Below are 7,149 nucleotides of genomic sequence, written 5' to 3'. Positions count from 1 at the left end.
GAGTCTAGACAGTCTTGATTTTCACCACATAGCCTTATAGCCAGTGGGTTTACCAGGTACCCCCTATTCCAGAGTCCTCTCTGTTCACCATAGTCTGTGGCAATGTCCGTGCTAGGATACATCCTTGCTCATACTGGTGCATAGGAAAAGGAATCAGACCTCAGATCTGTGCTGGATGTAGGTATCAGGGAAAGAGTTCAAGTACTGAATGCCACAGGCACTTTCAGACCCAACTGTTTCTGGGTACAACTCAAGCTGGCCTGGTTTCTCATTGTGTGTGGGGTGGGGCCTGTGTCTTTCCTGGCTTGAGTTTACACTTCTTTCTAGCCTGATCCTTGTAAGTGGCTTTCTCTCCCTCAGTCACTGAGAGCCCTGAAATGAAGTTGTGTTGTAGTGGTTTTGAGCCCCAGATTTAAATAATGAACCCCTTCCTAAGATGGCACATGGCCGAGCACTCTGATGATACGGTGAGTGCCATTGAATCCCTCTTTGGTTGTTGCCTGCTTGTGGAAGGAGTCCCCTTGGGGCAAAATACTGTGCTGTTTTTGCAGTTCACAAAGGCCATGGGGTCCTCGTCCACTTCTCCTTGCATGTCCCAGCCCTAGACACTGACCTTACTTCTGGAGAGTCCAGTACCCTCCCTGTGAGTAGTGAGAGCTTTAGAGAGAGTCCAGATTGTTTCCTTCTTTTCTCTTCGTTGTAAACTCTTTCCAATTTCTCCGTAGCTTCTAATTTTTCCTGTCAGTTCCTTCCCAATTCCCAGTGATCTGCTTCTCCTGTCTTCTTCAACAAGCTGTTATTTTGCAGATCTCAGAGAAGCTAAATTTCGCTACCAATCACCACTCCAATATTCTCCTTCTCTGAGATCTCATCTTGATCCTTTTCAATCCATGCTTCTTCACCCTCCCTTCTGCCTCCTTCCACCAGCTGTCTTCCTGTCTTACTATGAAGAGTAGGTATAGTTGAAGAAAAAATTAGCAAACTGAACAAAAGGGCAGGACAAAGCACAGGGAGACAGAATGATAACTACCTGTGGTAGGGTAAGAGACACATGTCAAGTGAAAAAAGTCTAATTAATTTTATAGAAAAAGAGAGAATGAAGTGTAGCAGTATTTTAAGAGAATGTTGAGAGGTTCATTGGCTCATATATAAGTAGACAAGTTAGATTTTCTGAAAGAACAAATGAATCCAATGTGGTATACATACACAAGAGTATTATTCAGCCATAAAGGAGAATGAAATGTGCGTTGGCAGGACAGTTGATGAAACTGGAGATCATCATGTTAAGCAAAATAAGCAGGCTTAGAAAAAATAGTGTCATGTCTTTGCCCTAAGATGTAAATTCTAAAAAAGAAAAAAGAAGGAAACTATTATTGGGCAAGAGGAAGAGGTAATGGGGGTAGGGTGAGTGTAGTGGATGGTTAGTTGGAAGGGTGGATATGATAAATATATATCATATGCATGTATGAAAATACCACAGTGAAACAATATTTTGTTAAATTAATATGCACTAATAAAATGCATTACTAATAACACAAAAGAGTGAATCAGATTCAGAATCATGCTGCTCTCAGAGAGACAGGGATAGAGACTTCAAGGCAGCAGGTAGCAAACTGTCTTGTATCCTGGAATTTGTCAGGTTCTGGCTGTTGTCCCCTGTAATGTCAACAAATACGCCTTACTCATTGTTCTTCTGCATCTTTAATAAGTTCTCTTTCATTTATTTTTAGTTGTTGCTGTTTTAAGTGGCTTTAAAAAACCAAAGCCAATTTCTTAGCATAATTATTTTTCATTAATTAGAGAAGACTTGCTTTAGACCTTTGTGTGGAAATGACACTATTGTTTCATCAATATGTCTGCTTTTGGTCTCAGGTTATGCAAGCATCTCTCATAGTATACAAAGAACTTTTGAAGGTTAGTAATGAATGTGGAATTTTACTGAATATCTTTTTGTTATTTATACAGGTGTTCATGTGGATTTTTTTGCTTCAATTTATATTTTGTGATAAGTTACTCTGACAGGCTCACTGCTCTTTCCTAGCTGGACTAAAGCTTACTGGGCTGTGGTATATTATTTGTCTACTGCCCTGTGATGTGTTATTATTTTAATTTCCAATATCCTGTTTAGAATCTTTGCATTTGTTTCATTAGATTATATTTCTTTTTTTCTCTCTTGCTTTGGTATCCAGACTATGCAGCCCTTATAAACTGGATTAGAAATGGTTCATCTTTTTCTATACTCTATAATAGTTTATTTATGCTTTATTCAGGCCTTTGATAGAACCATCTTTAAAATCCATTTGAATTAGTTTTTTTCTAAGGTATTTCTTTGAAAACATTTTCAGTTTTTTTCATGTAAGGGTTGTTTTACAAGTGGGTCCCTATTTTTTTTTTCTGAGCTTTCATTGATTACTAAATTCCCTAGTGACATCCTATTTCACTCAGATTTTAAAACAAATTAATATTGAGTTGTACATAGTAGTCTTTTTCTATTTGGTATGACCATAGTTCACCTAATATTACTTATTCATGTTATTTTTTCTTCCTTTTTTTCTCATGAATACACTTGCCAGGGCTTTACCTTTTTGATGAATTTCTAGAAGTAAAAATCTTGGCTTTACCTGTCATTTCTGCTTCTTGTTTGCTTTAAAAATTTTTTCATTTACTTTTATCTCTACTAACCCATTCTATTTCATTTTGACTTATTTCATTGTTTTCTTACTTTTCAGTTAAAATTTATTTAGTTCCTTATTTCCAGTTTTTTTGAGGGGTGCTTTTTTCTAGCTGTCCATATGAATATGAAGATAGATGCTTTCTTAACAGACTTAGAAACATTAATTCCAAGTTCCAAATATGGCATTGTATTATTTTTCTATGCAGAGAATCAATTGGAGTGAATTCACATTTAAACATAGGATTAGATATATGAAAAAGAAAAGAAGACTGTGGTACATCTTATAAATTTGAAATATATCTTTCTGTGAAAAGTCAAGAAGTGTGGATGGTGACTATATTTCTCTTCTATTCTTTCTACTTAAGCCTCAGATTCAAATTCCATCTTCTAAAGCTGTTAATTCAAAAAGAGTGTGTGCCCAGGAACATCTTTAAAAAAATAAGACCTCATCCCATTATTTCAAAAACTTTCTTCTTAAAACTGTTTGACAGCCCTCATTTCCTTTTGGCCAACCAGTTCTCTGAGTTCTACCAGCTTTTTCCGAAACATTTTAATTTTTTTATAATGTGGAAAAATGATTCATTTTAATTGAAGAGAGCTGGTTCAGAGTTTCTGAAATGAAAATTGAGCTTAGACAAAGAAAGCTTCAGACAGAGAGGCTAATTTTTCATAAGCTACTGAAAACAGGGGCTGTAAAAATCATCTGTCTATGACCTTGGCGTTTGTGGTTCCTACCACAGAACTGAATGACTATTCATTGTTGCTCTGTGACTCAGCTCTTGTCCACGAATACTTGTATAGAATGGAGGCACACACCAGGGCTGGTCTTCACTAGTTTAAATTGTTTATGGTTCTTTTTGTACCTATAATTCACAATTTAAACATTCCTCTATGTGCCTTTGTTGATATGCTATTCAGAGTTAACACTGGGGCTTTTGAGACGTTACCTTATGCACTATTTATTACATTATGAGATGTCTCTATATCACTATGAGATTTGTTACACTGTGGTGGGGGATGTGAGATGGGACAGTGTTTGCTTCTGCCTTGAGGACATGTGCAAAGAACCTAGAACGGCTGTGGGAATCTGCGGGAAAGAAATGATTTCTCCAAGAATGGAATGAGAAACGTGAAACAGGTGCTCTAGTTTTGGGGCGATGGTTCAGGAGCAAAGAGCCTGGGGTTGGGAGTTAGACAGAAGCCTGAGGTGACTCACAAATGCTGAAGAAGGATTAGGCCAGTGAGGAAAATGGTAACTGTGTGCCAAGGTGGGAGAAATAGCGGGAGCAAAGTTAAAAAAGTGGGAAGCAGCTTGATGTGTGAGGAGGAGATGCAGGCCATGCCAAAGCAAGTGTGGGCAGGAGACAGGCCCCAGTCAAGCAGAGCTTTGTGTGTCAAACCAAAGAGGGCATTGCAGGTGCCCTGAGGGGTGGCAGGGTCACATTGGAAAGGGTCTGGAATCAGGGAGCTCAGTCAGGAGGCCCTTACAGTGGTCCAGCTGTTATGGTTTGTGTCTGGATGCTCCCCTTCCCCAAAACCTCATGCAGTCAAGGGGCAGGTTTCTAGAGGTTGCGATTGATTCATGGTCCAATGCTGGGATTATGGATGTGAGTGCTACACCCACCCTGGGGCGGATAGCCAGCATACAATATAAAGGACAGAAAGAATATTGTCTCTCCTCCCTTTTTGCTCTTGTTGCTTTTGCTGTTTTCCATTGCCATGAACTATTGCTCCTCTGCTCCACCACCCTGCCTTGGAGCCAATTGATTATGGACTGAAACCTTCAAAAACTGTGAGCTAAATAAATCTTTCCTTCCTTAATTTTGAGAGTTGAGTATTTTGTCTCAGTCACAAGAGAACAGTAACTAAGACACCAGCTGACAATGATGTCAATGGCATTAAGGGATCTGCCATGAGAGTAATGAAAAGTGGAAAGATTTTGTGATGTTCGAGGCCAGAATGTACTATTTTTGGTCACTGACTGGATATAGAGCCTGAAGGAATAGAATGACTTTGACTTTTGGCTTTGCCAGCAAGTGGATGGTAATGTCATTTGTCAAGCCAGACCGGACAAGGAGAGGTTGCCTGCCAGACGCTACTGGGGCTGCTGTATGTGGGTAGTGTGAGCAAGTGGGAAGCTTGAGCTTCCTCCAGATAAATGGCAAGCTGACCAGAGATGGGCTAAGCAGTGCTTGGGTCAGCTGAGTGTGGGAACCTTGACTGGCACAGGCTGTGTGGTTGTATGATTTCTCCCCCTAGCTTGTGCAAGATTGAGGTGGATGCTGATGCCCTTTCCCGGGCAGATGTCGCTCTGAAGGAGAGTGGGATGTACTTAGATGCAAAACTCTTCCACCCAACAGTAGTCAAGAGATGGAAGCCACCCTTAATGTCTATCAACGAATGGATGGATAAACAAAATATGGCCCCTCCACACAGTGAGATATTATTTAGACTTCAAAAAGAGAGCTTCTGATACAGGTTATGACTTGGATGAAACTTCAGGGCACTATGCTAAATGACACAAGCTAATCATAACAGGAAAAATACAACTAGGAGTAATAAAATTCATAGGAGCAAAGGTAGAATGATGTTTGTGAGGGACTGGCAAGGGGCAGGGGGACTTCTGAGAAGTGAATGTACTAGAAGATGGCCAGCAGAGGACTTCGGTTTGGGAGGTGAAAGCTTCTGAGCTCTGGGGGGCAGTAAGACGTCCGACCCTGAGAATTTAGGAGGGGACTCTCAGGACTGGGGGACAGCTGTTGCAAAGGTGGAGAGGAACGCCTGGCTGGTGTGAGAAACAGGGCTATTGAGGCCAATTCAGGGGGTTCCAGGTACATAACTCCCTGGAGACTGGCTTGATCAGGATAAAGCTTACTATAGCCAGAAAGTTGGGCTGAAGATCTTTGAGATAAACTCTGTGGACATTCATCACCATCTGCATGATATGCTCACCATGACCTGTCATCCACCTGCGTGCATTTGGTAGTCTTCTTCCTGGAATCCAGGGAACAATCAGAAGGTTTCCTGAGGAGCCCGAGCTGCATCCCAAGATGGCTGAAGACAGTGCTTGCTCAGGCCCTGCAGCACAAGGGCTTTCCTGGCCGAAGACTTCAGGAGTTTGGCAAAAGCACTTGTGGTTGCCCCAACTCTGCGCTCTTCCAGAAGAAATTATAGTGGAGGCCAAAGACAGGAAGTTTCTACCTGTAGTTTATCAGGTATTTGATAATGTAGTGAGACATTCTCCTATGAAGACTGACGTGAGTTATTGCTATAAGAAGACTCTGAATGATTTTCTAGTTGCTTTGGGTCCTACTCAGAACTCTTATAGGTAAAATTGAAATGTGATTGTTTTTACTTTTCACTTGTAAATAATTTCAAAATTTCAGGAAAGTTGTAAGAGTAAGAACAGCACACAGTTGTAAGAGTAAGAACAGTGACTCTCTTTTCCTGAGAGTCACTTCCTGTTAACACAAGTAAAGTGAAACACATGGTCCTGTATCATGGCTTCTTACCCCAGAATACTTCAGGGCATGTACACTAAGAATAGGATCATCTCTCACAGAACCACAGAGTATTCACCAACTTGGGTGCACTGAACATTGATCTAATTCCCTTAATTGATCATCTGTATTTCCATTTTGTCAGTTGACCCAGTGTTGCCCTTTATTGTTTCCTCCAGGATGGGATCCAGTCCAGGGCCAGGTATTTGTAACCAGTTGTCATGCCTTCCTGGTCTGCTTTAATCAGAAACATTTCTGCAACTTTCGTTTATCTTTTCCAACAAGGACACATTTGTAGAATATGTTTTCCCCTGCTTTTAAAACATAGAGCAAACATACTTCATTTTGTGTTTGTCTGGTGTTTCCTCATGATTGAGCAAGGAAGTGAAATATAGTGTGAGTAGGTGACACTGTGACTGCCTATGGATATCATTGTGAAGGTTCTCCATGTCTTTGTGCCCCTCATTAGAAGGGCCAATTTTGACCACCCTGCTTGCCTGATGGGTGACTGATTTCCCCAATGTGTGGTTACTAATTTTCCCGTCAAACTCGTCAACAGTTTGTGGGTAAGGTACAGATCCCCGCTAAGCTGAGGCACCGGTTAGTTCCAGGGAGCAGTGTGGAGTGGGGAGGTAAGAAGAACCTGGTGCTGAATGGAAGATTCTGAGATAATGTCCTAAACTTAATCAGAGAGATGGAGGATGGAGGGAGAAGGAGATAAGGGAAGATCATCAGTTAACAGCTACAAGGGCAAACTGCAAAAGACTGTCTCCATACCTTGATGTGCAACTTTCTCTCATTGCTGGGACAAAATACCTGACACCCAAAATTAAACATGGAAAGGTTTATTTAGCACAGTTTGTAGGTTTCAGTGCATAACCAGATGGCTCCAAAGCAGGGTGGCATGGCAAAAGGGCAACAGCTGAAGGCGGCAAAAGACAGCAAAAGCAACAAAAGCAAAAAAAAAAAAAAAAA

Source organism: Chinchilla lanigera, unplaced genomic scaffold (assembly GCF_000276665.1).
Source record: "Chinchilla lanigera isolate Chin_1 unplaced genomic scaffold, ChiLan1.0 scaffold00064, whole genome shotgun sequence".
NCBI classification, from domain to species: Eukaryota; Metazoa; Chordata; class Mammalia; order Rodentia; family Chinchillidae; genus Chinchilla; species Chinchilla lanigera.
This window is presented reverse-complemented; position numbering follows the sequence as displayed.